Source organism: Canis lupus, chromosome 13 (genome assembly GCF_011100685.1).
Source record: "Canis lupus familiaris isolate Mischka breed German Shepherd chromosome 13, alternate assembly UU_Cfam_GSD_1.0, whole genome shotgun sequence".
Lineage (NCBI taxonomy): Eukaryota > Metazoa > Chordata > Mammalia > Carnivora > Canidae > Canis > Canis lupus.
Window position 1 is genome coordinate 30820111 of NC_049234.1, and position 20056 is coordinate 30840166.

The following is a 20056-nucleotide window of genomic DNA, read 5'->3' on the forward strand; positions in this document are numbered from 1 at the left end:
GAGATATTGGGTTTTTCTTTTTTTTTTTTAAAGATTTTATTTATTTATTCATGAGAGATACAGAGAGAGAGAGGCAGAGACCACAGGCAGAGGGAGAAACAGGCTCCATACAGGGAGCCCAATGCGGGACTCGATCCTGGGTCTCCAGGATCATGCCCTGGGCTGAAGGTGGCACTAAACTGCTGAGCCACCTGGGCTGCCCGATTTTGGGTTTTTCAAGTAAAATGAGGATTCACAATTTTCATGTGAAACCTCTAAATTTGAAATTATTGGCAACTTTATTAGTCAGGCTATGCTATGCTGTGTTGTGATAACAAAGAAGCCCCCAATGTTCCACGGTGGAACATCACAATGGTTTATTTTACACTCACACATAGTCCAATAGGGATAGAACATCCCTTTTCCTAGTTGTACCTATGTCAACAAGATCCCAATACCTTCAAGGTCATTGACCCAGGAGAGGAGAACGTACATTGCCTCTTACCAGCCTTGGCAGCAGACATCAGTTGGCTGGAATGAGCCACTTGGCTTCAGTCTAATTTAAAGGAACACAAGGTAAGTATCACAGCACACACTTCACTATATCTGCCACAGCAACCGATTTAAATATCACACAATCTTATCTATAATGGTTGGTTTTGGCAGAGAGATGGTGGATTAACAAGATCTCTGCCATAGTCAAGGATTGAAGATTTTTTTGAAAAAAATATCACATTTTCATTTTACAAAAAATAATTCCAGGACTGTTGACTGAAGAGGGTATTTCTGGAGGAAGGATTTTTTTTTTAATTGCCTTAGAGAGCAATATTGACGACCAGGACAAGACAGGACAGGAATGGTAGGACCAGAAGAGAAGGGATGACATAAGTGGTATTAACTCTTTTACTTTGCAAATAAACAGGATGCCCACAAGGTTTCTGTGAAATGCCCAAGGTTGCAAAGTTAATAAGCAGCGGTCCAGAACCTCTTTCTGAGTCCAGCACACTTTTCATTACATTAGTAGAATGGTAGAAAGGAAAACTAATGGAAATATAAAATCTTTGACTTTGAGACTTAGGCTTTGGGGAGCTTATCTAATGCAAACACTCAATGCCATCGAATTTTGTTCATAACTGATTTTAAATGTGAACGCCCTCAAAGATATTACTTTCTTCTTAACTTATAAGACCTGCCAATGGGTAAACATCAAACAGATAATGTATTCATTTTTTTAACCTTGATTTTAGACTCTTTTCCTATCACCTTCTGGGAAATCCTCAGCTTAAGAAAGAAATGTTTTTATCTTTCTCACCTCTAAACGTGTCCTAGTGCTGGAACAGTAAGCATTCTAATCAGCGTGGCTCTGAACCATCTGTGATGAGATTTCTTCGGGAGGATTCATCTCAGTCTCTAATGCTCAGAAGTAGTTAATCCACTTGAGCCTAAAGCAGAAAGAAAACAGAGAAAGGAAAACGGTTGGGAAGGAGGGAGTGCATGTGTGGGGGAGAGAAGATGGATTAAATGGAGCAACGCTTTTTTGCCCTAAAGCTTCAGAAAATGAGAACATAATGCATCTGTGTAAGAGCACATTAAAAAATTAATGTTAAGCAAAAAGTTCTAATATTAATTGTATAGAGACTTTAAAGCAGGTGCTGGATTAGCCATTTTACATGGTCATTTCAGTGCACCTATCCTACTTCATCATGCAGTGGCTAATATTATCCCCATTTTGCAAATGAGCAAACTGAGACAGAAATGCACCAAAATCATGAACTACTAGAGAATCCTTGTTATTTATACCCAACGCCTGTGTTTTTCCTTTTTCCAATGTCCCAAGTAACAACCTTCTATTTGGATTCAGCAAATGTTTATCAAGTCTTGACCATGAAGTCCAAATTTGGACACAATTCATCTCATTTAATCCTTAAAATAATCCTATGAGGTCAGTGTTGTTCCAATTATTACAACAAAGGAAAGGAAGGTGCAAACTAAGAAGCAGGAGATGCCCAGCATTTTGTTCCAGGTGTCAGTGGAGAATCAGGCCAGAAAATCAACTTCCTGAGGAAGAGGACCTCTTCCTTTGGGCATTTTTTTCCTACTTTCCTTGGGAAAATCTTCCTGAAAATGAGTCTCTAGGTTTTCTTGACTCATCAGGTCTTTTTTTGCCTAGAAGACCTACTGAAAGAATATGTGGGAGGAAAATAATTTTAATTATGACACCCATATTTGGGGGTATATATATATACCCCCAAATATATATATATACCATCAGCATGCATCCTTATAACAGTAGCGTGAGGCATGTGTTAAAAGAACAGCCAGTATAATGATGTCCTTAAGGGAAATTACTTTGTCAAAAGGTAAATAGAGCTGAGTGTGAAGTTGGTCTCTGGGGCATCTCTGTTATGGAGGGTTTAGGCAAACATTTGAAACTTTATGGTTCTCATATACAAATGCCATTGTTGGAAGGTAATCCAAAGGGATTAAACATCTGGATGATATTCACAAAGTCAAATATACAGTAAAAACTGTATGCCACAAATGCAAAAATGTGGGAAAATGTGACCTATCATCAAAACATAAAGTCATCCATAGAAATAGCCCCAAGATAATTTGGATGATGGAATTAGCAGATAAGCACATGCAAACAGCTATTCAAATAATGTTCATGGAAAGGATGGACATAAGAGTGAACAGGTGGGGAATCAGCACAGAAATGAAAGCTATAGAAAGGAGCCAAATGGAAAATCCAGGGCTGAAAAGTCTAATATTAGAGGTGAAAAACAACAAAAAGAAGTGAACAATTCACTGGATGAGTATGCAGAGATTTTTGTCTATGTGCTGTACCAAATACCGAGGGAGGGTGATAAAATCTCCAACTATGATTATAGAGATGGATATTTTTAGCTTTAGCATAACTGTATTTTGCTTTTTGGAATTTGAAATTCGATTAGTAAATGCATAACAATGACAGTTAGTGTTTGTCCACTTGGCTAGACCATGGTGTACACAGATATTATTCTAGATGTTTCTGTGAGGATATTTTTGGATTAGTTTAACATTTAAATTAATATGCTGAGTGAAAGATATTGCCCTGCCTGTTGTGGGTGGGCCTCATCTAATCAGGTGAAGGCCTGAATAGAACAAAAGGACTGACCCTCCCCCAAAGGAGGGAGATTCTTCTACCCATTGTCTTTAAGTTGAACATCAATTGTCTCCTGTCTTTTGACTCACGCTGAAACACGGGCTTTTGCTGAGTCTTGAGCCTGCTAGGATTCAGATTGGGGCAATACCACCAGCTCTCCTGATTCTCAGGCCTTTGGATACACACTGGACCCACATCATCAGCTCTCTGGAGTCTCTAGCTTCAGACCATAGATCTTGGGGGCCTGTCAGCCTCCCTAATAGCATGAGACAAATCCTTCCAATAAATCTCTTTCTGTGTATCTGTAGATATACCCTATTGGTTATGTTTTTCTGGAGAATCCCAACTAATAGAATAATTAAATGAGATCGTGATGTCTTCCTGGAGAATGATTATTTTGTAAGCTTTGTCAGGCAATTTCTAGATCTCCTTGTCTTTGGAGTTAATGAAGCTTTCTTAGTTTCCTCTGGTGGTGTCATATTTGCCTGATTCTTTATGATCCATGCAGCCTTGTGTTGCTGACTGTGCATTTGAGGGAGGTAACAACTCTTCCAGTCTTTATAGACTGGTTTCCAGCAGTTTTCAGACATTTTCTTGTTAGTTTACTGGGCCAATGATATTGCCTCTGGAATCACCATCATATGGGTTGGAACTGGTATGTCTGGGCTATTGCTGGGTCTGCAGTGGGGTCCATGGTTGGTGGACCTGTCACCAGCAACTTGGGTGGGCATGGATCTCATCTGGTCCCTGAGTGGATGGAAACGCCACCAAGAACCTTGGTTAGCAGGGTGGTGCTGAGACAAAGGTACATTTCAGACTCCTCAGTTTAGTTCGTACATAGCTGGCTTGATACCAGGTACATGGTGGGTGTGGTTCCTACCAGTTCCCTAAGAGGGCACCTGCCTGGTCACTGGGTGGTCCCTTGAGAGAGTAACACTGGTACCAAACTACAGGCAAGGGGTCTGGAAACATGTCAGCTGTTTCAGATGCTACAGTCAAGATTAGAGTCTGTGGACCTGCCTCTTGAGGCACAGATGGGCATGTTCCCCACCAGGTATCTGAGTAGGCAGGTCTTTCTGGCTGGAGTGTCTGGGGCTGAATTATAAAGCTGTTTCAGGATCTGTAATCAGTCTGAGGTTTGGGGTTCACTCTGGGAGTACGGGCAGGTATATGTCCTGCTGAGTTTCTGGGTGGGGAGAACTGCTCATGTCCAATGACTAGAACTGGTGAGAGTCATGGGGCCATTTCAGGATTTGTTGTTAGATCCAGGTTGTCTGTTTTGCCTTTGGGGGCAACTAATGACCAAGTCTCCCATCGGGTACCTGGGTCAGTGGGACTGTTGCAGTTAGTGGCTGGGAGGGACTGGGGTCCAGTCACAGGATCATTTCAGGATCTTCTGTCAGACTAAGGTTGTTTGACTTTCCTCTGGGGGCATCACAGGCATGTCTCCCAACAGGTCCCTGGACCAGAAGGACTTCTAACAGACTGTGGCTGGATGGGGTTGGAGCCAAGCAACCCCATGAGGGTACTGATGGGAGTGTCTCTTTCTGGCAGGACCACTCCTGGACTGTAGCTGGGACTGGCTGGAGCCTAGTTAAAGGGCTGTTTCAGGGTGGGCTTGGGTCCAGGGAGTCCCAGACCAGAGTCAAGAGGGCCTGAAGCCAAGTCACAAGCTGCTTCAGAGGCCACAGCCCAAACTAAGGTCCCAGGGCCTATTATTAAAGGTATGGGTGGGTGCAACTTCTCCCAGTCCCTTGGCAGAGGGTGCTGGTGACATCCCAAGGGGGCTGTAGCCTAGTCCGCAGGGGTACAGAGCTGTTTCTGGATCTGCAGCCAGGACCCGTCAGTCAGTCAGCTACCTGCAGAGGCCTCTTGGTGCTGGACTCTATCCTGGTTCCACAATCTCCTGTCTGGGTCACAAAGTTCCCACAAAGGCACTTCTGTCAAAGGAGGGCTATCAAGTCACTGTGCTAAGGGGAGATACAAGTGGAGAGCTTGGTACCCCACCATCTTGCCAATACCATATCAAAAACAGTATTTATTTATTTATTTTTAGTAGTTTTATGGTTTTCTTAACACAAACACGACACACACATAAGCGGCCTGTCTATTCATTTTCTTTGCTGTGCAGCCCAATGTTGGGATTGGTGACTTCTGATGGCCAACTGGGCTGCTCTTTCCATAGTGGCTCTGCGGTTCTTGGAGGAGATGTTGTGGGCAATCTCTGCACAATGGTATTTGTTGCACATCAGCAGCATTTCAAACTCCTTGAGGTTGTAGACTAGAAACTTCTGGAAGCCACTGGACAGCATGTGCTGTGTCTTCTTACTGCTTCTGTAACCAGTACTGGACGTCAAGATCTCATCCTTGAATCTTCTGCACACCCTACTGTCAATGCCTCTGGGTTTCCGCCAGCTGCAGTTACTTTTGACATATCAGCCTAGTGCCCCATGAACTTCTTGGTCCTTTTTTTTTAAGGATATTCGTCTTCACCAGAAGTCTGAGGGTGGCTGTGATGCCAAGCAGGAGATGGTTGCCACCAGCCCAGGCAGCACCAGAGAAGATACAAAACTGTGTTTTTATTTTATTTTTTAAAAAAGATTTTATTTATTTATGAGAGACAGAGAGAGACACAGAGGGAGAAGGACTCAGAGGGATGCAGGACTCGATCCCAGGATCCCTGATCACGCCCTGAGCCAAAGGTGGATGCTCAACCACTAAGCCACCCAGATGCCCCCCAAAACTGTGTTTTTAAATCTCTGATTGATTTCAAGCTTTCTCTTGGTCTTTTGCTTTAAGCTGATGATTTTAACTTTTAAAACTGTTGTTTTAAATTTTAGTTTGATTCTGATGTTCCTTCTTTGACTTCCTTTGTATTTATCCTGCTTAGAGTTTGCTCTGTTTATTGGATCTTTAATTTTTTGAATAATTTTTCTGCCCTAGTGTTACTCTCTAGCAGTTTAATGATTCACATTTTAGGCCATTTTCTTTTTATTATATCAAAAGTTCTGGTGATTCTTTTCTCCCCTTTTATTTTTCTGTTCTTTGCCTAGCCTTAGATTGAAATCAGGTGAAAGTCATCTAATTTTGTTCTTTTGTTATGTAAAGATTGTTTTGGCTATTCTAAGTCCTTTGAATTTCCACATAAATTTTAGAATCAATTTATCAATCATAGGAAATCTGATTCAAGTCACTTTGAGTCATTAGATGAATATTTAGTAATCACATTGTAATGATAAAGATAATAGAAATATGAGAGGCTTTTTTTTTTAAAGATTTTATTTATTCATGAGAGAGAGACAGAGACACAGGCAGAGGGAGAAGCAGGCTCCATGCAGGGAGCCTGATGTGGGACTCGATCCCGGGACTCCAGGATCACACCCTGGGCTGAAGGCAGGCATTAAACCACTGAGCCACCCAGGGATCCCCAAATATGAAGGTTTTTAGCAAAACAATAAAAATGGGATATATGATTATCAACCTTACAAAATAAAAGGGAGAAAGAGACAATTGGAAAAGGATAATAATCAGGAAAAAAGTGTTAATGGATGGACATATATCTGAATATGCCTGTAATTACAACACATAAACTAATTAACCTTTTAATGAATGTTATCACTTCTACCTCTTATTGATCACAAGAGACCCACCTAAAATAAAACTGCAGAGTAGAATAGAAATAGGCAGGAAAATGCATATGATGCATATTCTAAGCAAAGGAATGTAGACACAGGCCTCTCACTATTTAAAAAGTGGAACTTAAAAGAAATAGCATTAATAAGAATGAAGATGTTCATTCCTTGGTATTAAAAAATATCAATAACAGTATTTGGCACATAGTGGACATCAATTATTATTTATTGAATGAATAAATGAATACAAGAGGAAAAAGAACCATGGTTTTATGCCTCCCAAAACTGATAGATCAAGAATATTGAAGAACTGGAAAGTATATAAATTATTTACTTATTTAAATAATACAATTAATGTAATATAAAAGCCTACACCCAACAAATACAAATAGGATTTTTTTTTATGAACACATTCTCTTTTTTAAAAAACTGACCATATACTAAGTCACAAAAAAAGTCTTATAGTCTTAAGAAATTCAGATAATTAATCTCATACATACAAGTGCTTTTCAACCTTTATTGTAAATAAGAATCACCTACTAAGCTTCTTATAACACAAGATAGCTGGCTTCTGTCCCTAGAGATTCTGATTTAGTAGATTTGGGTGCAGCTTACGAATTTACATTTCTAACAAATGTCAACCGATGACATGGTACCAGTTCCTGGTCCAGACTTTGATAGCACATTCTCTTACAACAATATAAATTACTTCAAAATCAGTAATGAAAATATATTTTTAAAAACAAACAAAAATATGTGCCTAAAAGTTATTTTTTAAATGTTCTGCTTAATTACTCAGGGGTTAAGAAAAATATCACAATGAAAATTGCAAAATATTTTGAAATGAACTATGAAAGCATTAAATCAAAGCCTCAGAGATTAAGTCAATGTGATATTTAGAAGTAAGTATACAGCCTGATATGTATTTATTTATGAAAATCAACAATATGGGAATTAAATGAGTTATAGTTTCAATTCAAGAAGCCAGAAGCTAACAAACAAAAATAGTTCTACTCCTGGTAATGAAGATCTAGCTTGTAGCAGCCCAAAACTCCTGCTGAGAACAGAGAGAATAGATGGGTAAAATACAAAAATAATTTGAATGCACCAAAGAGTCACTGAAGGAGCCAGAATTAGGACCATGGAAAGAAGGGAAATGCATTGGGGTGATACCAACACTTTATATCACTTTCCCAGCAAAGCATTAACAGATTTATGTGTATTCCAAGCTGAGAAGTTTAACAAAAAGAGAATGCTAAGGAGTAGAGAAACTAATCATAATTTTGGCATCCTCTTGGGGCTGGTGAGAGTAACATATGCTTTACGGCTACTGAGATAACCAATACTTAAGAAGCAAAGATGCCACAGATTAGGAACTGCCTAATAAAGAGCCAGGTAGCCTCACCATTGAGATCACCCAAGACATTTGTTTATTAATCGGTGAAGAAAGCCAAAAGACTACAGCCAGATTGGGGAGCTGAATAGCTAAGTAGAGCATCATGGTGGGAATATATAACTCAGATTTCTTGATGACCAAGAAAAACGAATACTGATAAATAATCCAGATGTTCTCTAGGAACTTCTAAATATATAAATGTATTGTTACTTATTCCTAGGGATAAAAGCAAAGAATATAGTAAATCAGGTTTTATGGTGAAACTCGGTTTCAGACAAACCTAATTAACCGATTATGATTAAACTCATCAACTAACCAAATTGACATATATAGAATACTGAAACCAGTAATTTCAGTAAACACAATCTTTTCAAGTACCAATCCAACATTTACCGAAATTAACCAAATGATGGGCAATAGACCTGTCTCAGCAAATTTCAAATATAAACACAATTTAGACCTTACTCTCTGCCAACATGGGAAATAAGCTAGAAAGTAATAACACATAAAAATATTCTTATATATTTGGAAATTTAGACATATGCTTATAAATAATGTATGAATCCATATAATAATCCTAAAGGAAATCAGAAAACACTTTGAAGTGAATGTAATAAAAATATGTCTGTTGGAAATTATGAGATATCATTCAAGTATACTTACAGCTAAATCTATACCCTTAAATACACATATTAGAAAAGAAGAAAAGTGGAAATTCAAAGATCTAAATATTCACCTCAAGAAGTTTAAAAAAAACAAGGATAATTGAAATTTATCCTAGAAGGAAAAAAGACAGAGATCAAACCAGAAATTAATAAACTAGGAAACAGGCAGAATAGAAAATAAACAGTTATCAACTGATTCTTTGAAATGAAGAACAAAATGGGTGAACATTTTGAAAAACTGACTAAGAGAAAAATGATGGTACAAATTACAAATATCAGAAACATAAAAGGGGATTTTACCACAAATCTGACAGACATGAATGTGATAAGAAGAGGATATTATAAATGACATTTTTCCAATAGATCTGAAAATTTACATTAAAAAGACAAATCCTAAAACTTCCCAAAACTGACACAAGAGAAAATAGAAAACACAAATAATCCTAAATATTCTTATTGTATTTATTGTTTGTTTGTTATTGTTTTCTATTTTCACTAAAAATCTTATAAGACTGATAACCAGGCCAATGAATTATTCCAACAGTCAAAGGGGAAAAAATGAACTACACACAAATTCTTCTAGATAACAGCTAAAAAAAGAAATTCTTTTCACTTCCTTTTGTCATACCAGAATAAGCCCAATACCAAAAATGGGTAAGGATATTTAAAAAAAGAAAAAATCCAGGTCAATCTTCCTAAAAGCCATGATAATACCATACTTTTAGGGGGGGAGGGGCAAGATGGCGGAAGAGTAGGGTCCCCAAATCACCTGTCCCCACCAAATTACCTAGAAAACCTTCAAATCATCCTGAAAATCTACGAATTCAGCCTGCGGTTTAAAGAGAGACCAGCTGGAATGCAACAGTGAGAAGAGTTCGCGCTTCTATCAAGGTAGGACGACGGGGAAAAAGAAATAAAGAAACAAAAGGCCTCCAAGGGGGAGGGGCCCCGCGAGGAGCCGGGCTGAGGCCGGGGCGAGTGTCCCCAGGACAGGAGAGCCCCGTCCCGGAGGAGCAGGAGCTGCACCGACCTTCCCGGGGGAAAGGGGCTCGCGGGGAGTTGGAGCAGGACCCGGGAGGGCGAGGATGCCCTCGGGCTCCCCGGGACAGTAACAGCAACTGCGCACCCAGGAGAGTGCGCCGAGCTCCCTAAGGGCTGCAGCGCGCACGGCGGGACCCGGAGCAGCTCGGAGGGGCTCGGGCGGTGGCTCCGCGGAGGGGGCTGCGCGGCCCCGGGAGCAGCTCGGAGGGGCTCGGGCAGAGGAAGAGGCTCCGTGCGGAGGGGGCTGCGCGGTTCCAGGAGCAGCTCGGGGGGCTCGGGCGGCGGCTCCGCGGAGGGGGTTGCGCGGCCCGGGAGCGCGAATCCAACAGCGCAGGCTCCGGAGCACAGGGCGCCGGGACACAGCCCAGGATCCCGCCTCCCCCGGGACAGGCAGAGGCCGGGAGGGCCCAGGACAGCAAGGACGCTCCTGCCCCAGCTGAGCAGATCAGCGGCCCCGCCCCGGAGCCTCCAGGCCCTGCAGACGGAGTTCCTGCCGGAGCTGAATCCAGGGCTCCAGAGCTGCCCCGCCACTGGGGCTGTTCCTCCTGCGGCCTCACGGGGTAAACAACCCCCACTGAGCCCTGCACCAGGCAGGGGCACAGCAGCTCCCCCAACTGCTAACACCTGAAAATCAGCACAGCAGGCCCCTCCCCCAGAAGACCAGCTAGACTGACTGACAACTTCCAGGGGAACCCAAGGGACTTAAAGTACACAGAATCAGAAGATACTCCCCCGTGGTTCTTTTTTTTTTTTTTCTTTTTTTTTTTTTTGTTTTGTTTTGCTTTTTGATTTGTTTCCTTCCCCCACCCCCCTTTTTCCTCCTTTCTTTCTTTTTCTTTCTCTTTTTCTTTTTTTTTTCATTTATTTTCTTCCTTTTTTTCTCTTTCTCTTTTCTTTCCTTCTTTCTCTCCTCTTTTTCTCCTTTTCCCAGTACAACTTGCTTTTGGCCACTCTGCACTGAGCAAAATGACTAGAAGGAAAACCTCACCTCAAAAGAAAGAATCAGAAACAGTCCTCTTTCCCACAGAGTTACAAAATCTGGATTACAATTCAATGTCAGAAAGCCAATTCAGAAGCACTATTATACAGCTACTGGTGGCTCTAGAAAAAAGCATAAAGGACTCAAGAGACTTCATGACTGCAGAATTTAGAGCTAATCAGGCAGAAATTAAAAATCAATTGAATGAGATGCAATCCAATCTAGAAGTCCTAACGACGAGGGTTAACGAGGTGGAAGAACCAGTGAGTGACATAGAAGACAAGTTGATAGCAAAGAGGGAAACTGAGGAAAAAAGATACAAACAATTAAAAGACCATGAAGATAGAATAAGGGAAATAAACGACAGCCTGAGAAAGAAAAACCTACATTTAATTGGTGTTCCCAAGGGTGCCGAAAGGGACAAAGGGCCAGAATATGTATTTGAACAAATTCTAGCTGAAAACTTTCCTAATCTGAGAAGGGAAACAGGCATTCAGATCCAGGAAATAGAGAGATCCCCCCCTAAAATCAATAAAAACCATTCAACACCTCGACATTTAATAGTGAAGCTTGCAAATTCCAAAGATAAAGAGAAGATCCTTAAAGCAGCAAGAGACAAGAAATCCCTGACTTTTATGGGGAAGAGTATTAGGGTAACAGCAGACCTCTCCACAGAGACCTGGCAGGCCAGAAAGGGCTGGCAGGATATATTCAGGGTCCTAAATGAGAAGAACATGCAACCAAGAATCCTTTATCCAGCAAGGCTCTCATTCAAAATGGAAGGAGAGATAAAGAGCTTCCAAGACAGGCAGCAACTAAAAGAATATGTGACCTCCAAACCAGCTCTGCAAGAAATTTTAAGGGGGACTCTTAAAATTCCCCTTTAAGAAGAAGTTCAGTAGAACATTCCACAAAAACAAGGACTGAATAGTTATCATGATGACACTAAATTCATATCTCTCAATAGTAACTCTGAATGTGAACGGGCTTAATGACCCCATCAAAAGGCGCAGGGTTTCAGACTGGATAAAAAAGCAGGACCCATCTATTTGCTGTCTACAAGAGACTCATTTTAGACAGATGGACACCTACAGCCTGAAAATGAAAGATTGGAGAACCATTTACCATTCGAATGGTCCTCAAAAGAAAGCAGGAGTAGCCATCCTTATATCAGATAAACTAAAATTTACCCCAAAGACTGTAGTGAGAGATGAAGAGGGACACTATATCATACTTAAAGGATCTATTCAACAAGAGGACTTAACAATCCTCAATATATATGCCCCGAATGTGGGAACTGCCAAATATATAAATCAATTATTAACCAAAGTGAAGAAATACTTAGATAATAATACACTTATACTTGGTGACTTCAATCTAGCTCTTTCTATACTTGATAGGTCTTCTAAGCACAACATCTCCAAAGAAACGAGAGCTTTAAATGATACACTGGACCAGATGGATTTCACAGATATCTACAGAACTTTACATCCAAACTCAACTGAATACACATTCTTCTCAAGTGCACATGGAACTTTCTCCAGAATAGACCACATATTGGGTCACAAATCGGGTCTGAACCGATACCAAAAGATTGGGATCGTCCCCTGCATATTCTCAGACCATAATGCCTTGAAATTAGAACTAAATCACAACAAGAAGTTTGGAAGGACCTCAAACACGTGGAGGTGAAGGACCATCCTGCTAAAAGATGAAAGGGTCAACCAGGAAATTAAGGAAGAATTAAAAACATTCATGGAAACTAATGAGAATGAAGATACAACCATCCAAAATCTTTGGGATGCAGCAAAAGCAGTCCTAAGGGATGCTTGCAATACAAGCATCCATTCAAAACTGGAAAGAACTCAAATACAAAAGCTAACCTTACACATAAAGGAGCTAGAGAAAAAACAGCAAATAGATCCTACACCCAAGAGAAGAAGGGAGTTAATAAAGATTCGAGCAGAACTCAAAGAAATCGAGACCAGAAGAACTGTGGAACAGATCAACAGAACCAGGAGTTGGTTCTTTGAAAGAATTAATAAGATAGATAAACCATTAGCCAGCCTTATTAAAAAGAAGAGAGAGAAGACTCAAATTAATAAAATCATGAATGAGAAAGGAGAGATCACTACCAACACCAAGGAAATACAAACGATTTTAAAAACATATTATGAACAGCTATACGCCAATAAATTAGGCAATCTAGAAGAAATGGACACATTCCTGGAAAGCCACAAACTACCAAAACTGGAACAGGAAGAAATAGAAAACCTGAACAGGCCAATAACCAGGGAGGAAATTGAAGCAGTCATCAAAAACCTCCCAAGACACAAGAGTCCAGGGCCAGATGGCTTCCCTGGGGAATTTTATCAAACGTTTAAAGAAGAAACCATACCTATTCTCCTAAAGCTGTTTGGAAAGATAGAAAGAGATGGAATACTTCCAAATTCGTTCTATGAGGCCAGCATCACCTTAATTCCAAAACCAGACAAAGACCCCACCAAAAAGGAGAATTACAGACCAATATCCCTGATGAACATGGATGCAAAAATTCTCAACAAGATACTGGCCAATAGGATCCAACAATACATTAAGAAAATTATTCACCATGACCAAGTAGGATTTATCCCTGGGACACAAGGCTGGTTCAACACCCGTAAAACAGTCAATGTGATTCATCATATCAGCAAGAGAAAAACCAAGAACCATATGATCCTCTCATTAGATGCAGAGAAAGCATTTGACAAAATACAGCATCCATTCCTGATCAAAACTCTTCAGAGTGTAGGGATAGAGGGAACATTCCTCGACATCTTAAAAGCCATCTATGAAAAGCCCACAGCAAATATCATTCTCAATGGGGAAGCACTGGGAACCTTTCCCCTAAGATCAGGAACAAGACAGGGATGTCCATTCTCACCACTGCTGTTCAACATAGTACTGGAAGTCCTAGCCTCAGCAATCAGACAACAAAAAGACATTAAAGGCATTCAAATTGGCAAAGAAGAAGTCAAACTCTCCCTCTTCGCCGATGACATGATACTCTACATAGAAAACCCAAAAGTCTCCACCCCAAGATTGCTAGAACTCATACAGCAATTCGGTAGTGTGGCAGGATACAAAATCAATGCCCAGAAATCAATGGCATTTCTATACACTAACAATGAGACTGAAGAAAGAGAAATTAAGGAGTCAATCCCATTTACAATTGCACCCAAAAGCATAAGATACCTAGGAATAAACCTAACCAAAGATGTAAAGGATCTATATCCTCAAAACTACAGAACACTTCTGAAAGAAATTGAGGAAGACACAAAGAGATGGAAAAATATTCCATGCTCATGGATTGGCAGAATTAATATTGTGAAAATGTCAATGTTACCCAGGGCAATATACATGTTTAATGCAATCCCTATCAAAATTCCATGGACTTTCTTCAGAGAGTTAGAACAAATTATTTTAAGATTTGTGTGGAATCAGAAAAGACCCCGAATAGCCAGGGGAATTTTAAAAAAGAAAACCATATCTGGGGGCATCACAATGCCAGATTTCAGGTTGTACTACAAAGCTGTGGTCATCAAGACAGTATGGTACTGGCACAAAAACAGACGCATAGATCAGTGGAACAGAATAGAGAATCCAGAAGTGGACCCTGAACTTTATGGTCAACTAATATTCAATAAAGGAGGAAAGACTATCCATTGGAAGAAAGACAGTCTCTTCAATAAATGGTGCTGGGAAAATTGGACATCCACATGCAGAAGAATGAAACTAGACCACTCTCTTGCACCATACACAAAGATAAACTCAAAATGGATGAAAGATCTAAATGTGAGACAAGGTTCCATCAAAATCCTAGAGAAGAACACAGGCAACACCCTTTTTGAACTCAGCCATAGTAACTTCTTGCAAGATACATCCACGAAGGCAAAAGAAACAAAAGCAAAAATGAACTATTGGGACTTCATCAAGATAAGAAGCTTTTGCACAGCAAAGGATACAGTCAACAAAACTCAAAGACAACCTACAGAATGGGAGAAGATATTTGCAAATGACATATCAGATCAAGGGCTAGTTTCCAAGATCTATAAAGAACTTATTAAACTCAACACCAAAGAAACAAACAATCCAATCATGAAATGGGCAAAAGACATGAACAGAAATCTCACAGAGGAAGACGTAGACATGGCCAACATGCATATGAGAAAATGTTCTGCATCACTTGCCATCAGGGAAATACAAATCAAAACCACAATGAGATACCACCTCACACCAGTGAGAATGGGGAAAATTAACAAGGCAGGAAACAACAAATGTTGGAGAGGATGCGGAGAAAAGGGAACCCTCTTACACTGTTGGTGGGAATGTGAACTGGTGCAGCCACTCTGGAAAACTGTGTGGAGGTTCCTCAAACAGTTAAAAATATACCTGCCCTACGACCCAGCAATTGCACTGCTGGGGATTTACCCCAAAGATACAGATGCAATGAAACGCCGGGACACCTGCACCCCGATGTTTATAGCAGCAATGGCCACGATAGCCAAACTGTGGAAGGAGCCTCGGTGTCCAACGAAAGATGAATGGATAAAGAAGATGTGGTTTATGTATACAATGGAATATTCCTCAGCTATTAGAAATGACAAATACCCACCATTTGCTTCAATGTGGATGGAACTGGAGGGTATTATGCTGAGTGAAGTAAGCCAGTCGGAGAAGGACAAACATTATATGTTCTCATTCATTTGGGGAATATAAATAATAGTGAAAGGGAATATAAGGGAAGGGGGAAGAAATGTGTGGGAAATATCAGAAAGGGAGACAGAACGTAAAGACTGCTAACTCTGGGAAACGAACTAGGGGTGGTGGAAGGGGAGAAGGGCGGGGGGTGGGAGTGAATGGGTGACGGGCACTGGGGGTTATTCTGTATGTTAGTAAATTGAACACCAATAAAAAATAAATTAAAAAAAATACCATACTTTTAGCAAAAAAAATTGTTGGCTAAATTCTAACACTGTAACCAAATTAAAAATAAAAAATTTTCCTTAACTGCCACATGAAATTTATAAGGAAATACACATACACACTTCAGTAAACAGTATTGTTAATAATAGAATATTAAAAACTTTCCTTCATAAAATTTGAAAAAAAGATGATACTCAAAACCATTTCTATTAAATATTCTACAGAAAGTCCTACAAGTTCAAGAGCAAGTAAATTCAAAATGACCAATAAGCATGTAATTTATAGTAGACAACTATAATTTGAAATAACACTATATGCTAGATACATGGCAGTATTTATCATGTATTTATCAAAAACCCACAGAATTTTATTTTTTTATGATAAATTTATTTTTTATTGGTGTTCAATTTGCCAACATACAGAATAACACCCAGTGCTCATCCCGTCAAGTGCCCCCCTCAGTGCTTGTCACCCATTCACCCCCACCCCCCACCCTCCTCCCCTTCCACCACCCCTAGTTCGTTTCCCAGAGTTAGGAGTCTTTATGTTCTGTCTCCCTTTCTGATATTTATAGCACATAAGTGGAGCTGAATGTTGAAAAAAATTTTTTTTTAAATTCACGAGATTAGGACATTCCAAGAAAGAATGCAGACTATGACAAAAGAATCTAAATCTATTGCAAATGTATGAAACAATCTCAGTGAAGGGGATATAAATAAACAATTGTGCTGTTACTGTAACAGACTGGAGCAATTAAGTAAATGGAAGATAAATAAAGAGAGTCAAGTTTTTCACTGTTGGAGTTAGAATTTACAGATAAACAAGGCAGGAAATTAGAATGATCCATGTGGTCAGGGATTATAATTGGAAACATCAGTATGAATTCATTTAGTTTGGTTTAATCAATGGTGTTGAGCCAATCTGATATCTGTAAGTAACCAAAGCCAAAACTGAATGATCAAACAAACAAAACTTGACCCTCACTTGACATTACACGAAAATTCATTTCCAAGTGGATTGTTGATCTATATGTTAATTGTGAAAGATAAAAGAATAAAGCTCCTACAAGACAATGTAGGAGAGTAAATCAGTGACTTTTGGAGATGGAAAGACTTTTTAAATCAGATACAAAAGTCACCAATAGGAAAAGGCTAACAAATTAGACTGCATTGAAATTAACAGAAATTTCCACCAATAATTATCATTTAAAAAAAAAAAACAAAAAAAAGGAAAGCCACTAGGCGAAAGAAGATACCTGCAAGAAATGTATTTGACAAACACCTGATCCAGAATTCATGGATGGAGTTTAAAATTGATAAGATTTGAACAACCCAACATAAAAATAAATAAAATATTTGAACGGATATTTTATAAAAGAGGATATCCAGATAGCAATAAGCAATGAAAAGGTGCTTAATAAATCATTAGTGCTGGGAGAGGTCAAGGAGAGGATATGATTACTTGCTGGTTGACTTGTGAATTGGACCCCAGTAATCAGAGGCTCCTAAGTCCTTTCTCTGTCCTTGGAATGTTCATTCTACTTGACTTTCCCACTCTTAGAAGCTGTCCCAAGGACACAGCCCTAGATAGTGATGTGGTTGGTGCTGAGACTACCTGCAAGGTACATGTGACTAAAACCAGTTAAGGCCTCTATATGCACCAAAGATTTGACAGAAGGTACAGAGATCTACTCCTCTTGTGGCATCCAAGGCAAGGCTTGTTCCTTCACTTCTTAAACCTGCCACCTACCAATCTGAGGTAGCCCGCCTTTTCCTTCAGTCTCTCCCTGCCTTCCACATATGGGGGATGGTTTCAGACCACACCTGGGAAGCTCCCTAGGAGGTTGCAAACCAACAGTTAGAAGCATGTGAATTCAAACCAAGTGAGGTATCCTTACCCACCACCAGCATGCTTAATATAAAAACAAAAAGAAAGTCTGGGTATAGCATCTACAGTTAATGACATGAAACAATTGTAACTCTCATTTCACTCTGGAAAACCATTTGGCAGTATCTGCTGAAGTTGAACATACACATAAACTAGCATTTCCACTTCTAGATATACACTCAATAAAAGTGCATATCAATGAGCAACAAAAGTGAAGTGCAAGGATATTCATACAACATTTTACTTCTACTCCTGAGAAATGGAAATTCCCATCAGTAAGAGAATGGATCAATAAACCGCTGTATATTATTCATCAAATAAGAAATATTATATATCAATGAAAATAAATAAAATACATATACATGCAATAACATGTGTTAATATGACAAAAAAGTATTGGATTATAGAAGCCAGATAAAAAGGTGAGTATACTCTGTGAGCCCATCAATATACCTTGCAAAAATAGACAAAACCAATTTGTGTTGCTAGAAGTCAAGGTGGTGGCTATTTTCACAAAGGAGGGCAAAAGAGTGACCTAGAAGGCGTACAAGGGGGGATTTCTGGGGCTGGTGATGGTATTGTTCTATTTCCAGATCTGTGTTGTGGTTACATGCTTGTACTCATATTTTGAAAATTCATCCAGCTTGTGCTAATAATTTATGCACTTCTGTATACACAACAAACTTCAGCAGAAAATAATATAAATGCTTGAAAAAAAAAAGACAAAATTTAAAGAATGTGGAGGCCAAAAATGATAGCTATAGGAGCAGAAATTAATGTGACAATAAACAAAAGGAATAAAGAAAATCAATAACCAAAGTTACTTTTAGGGGGAAAAGAACAGTAAAAGGGCAAACCTGTAGCAAATCCACTCAAGAAATAAAGGGGAATGATTTTTTAAAAATAAATTTCGATCCAGAAATAAAGGGATTTTTTAAAAAATTGAAGTTCGATTTGCCAACATTTAATAACACCTAGTGCTCATCCCATCAAGTACCCCCCCCGGCCAGTGCCCATCACCCAGTTACTCCATCCCCTCACCACCTCCCCTTCCACTACTCTTTGTCGGTTTCCCAGATTTAGGAGTCTCTCATGTTTTGTCACCCTCTCTAATATTTCCCACTCATTTTCACTCCTTTCCCGTATAATCCCTTCACTAATTCTTATATTCCAAAGAGATTTTTTTAAAAGAATCTTTTCCTCGCCCTTCCCAGCTTGTGCTATAGCTGTGTTTATTTGAGACTTCCATTTTCAAGTGCTTTTAAACTATAGCTAAGGCTTATTTCTATCTTTCTTTTCATTAATTCCAAAGGCAATGGTCTATTGTTTGTGACTTAACATTCTGGATTTGCATAATAGAAAACATGCAATTCTTTTTAGAATCTCAAGAGAAATAATTCAACACATTTGTCTTTTTCAGCATCATTACCAGTTATGACACTAACATCATGAAAAATACTAATACTCACTCTAAAATTGTCACAAATATTTAATTTAACTTGCAATACATTACCTTCTACTCAACAACACCTACACACTTAGCTCCTGGGTTTCATTTGTAACTTATTAATTCTGTCAGCATATACTGAGTTTCCAGTAAATGCTGGCCACAGGTCTAGACCCTACAATGCAGCAGTGGATAAAACATGACTCCTTCTCTAAAAAAGCTCTATTTCCATAGGGCAAAGACATGGACATACATAAACAATTACATTGCAGTTGGCAATTATGTGCCAACAAAGAAATAAGTGCGGGTCATATGGAGGCTCAGAGGAGAAAATAATTAAGTTTGTTTAGAGGATGAGCTGAGGACTGCAGGAAGGAGCATTAGCATGCTGTCCTCAGCAGGTAGAAGGTGTGTAGGAAGGCTCAGAGACAATTATGGGAATGTTCAAAGGACTCTATTTGTGAAAGACATAGCAAGCCATGCTAAGATGTTCAACTGCAGCCTACAGGCAGAGGAGAGCCCTAGAGGCTTCTACATAGTTGAATGAGAAAGGTCCCATTTGATTATGAAAGAAACATTCTGTTCATTGTGCTCTCCAGGTCCTGTGAGTGTCTCACTACCACTAGACCATGAATATTCTTCCCATCTCCCTGCTTTTGGCCTTGCAATGTGCCATGACCAGTCTGCTTTTCAAACAGTCTTCCAACATAAAAGTCGTGTGTCCACAGAACTATTCCTGAGCCTCTGGCATAGCTAGTTTCTCCCTCCATAGTATTTGCACGTTGTCTTGCACTTACACTATTACAAGAACCACCCCACTGGATTATAATTATATTTCCATATAGGTCACCTCCACTGGACCTTGGGATCTGATGACAGTGGGCACTGTCTTCTTATTTGTAACCTTAGTGCCCTGAAGT

General features: G+C 39.6%; 1 long non-coding RNA gene across 1 annotated transcript; it reads right to left on the reverse strand.

Annotated features, from left to right (window-relative positions):
• Positions 1-343: 343 nt before the first annotated feature.
• Positions 344-19340, reverse strand: LOC111098558. Its single transcript, XR_005368743.1, has 3 exons — positions 19203-19340; positions 1292-1421; positions 344-535 (listed from the first exon to the last, which is right to left on the reverse strand). It is a non-coding gene; the product is annotated as an uncharacterized LOC111098558 (long non-coding RNA).
• Positions 19341-20056: the final 716 nt, after the last annotated feature.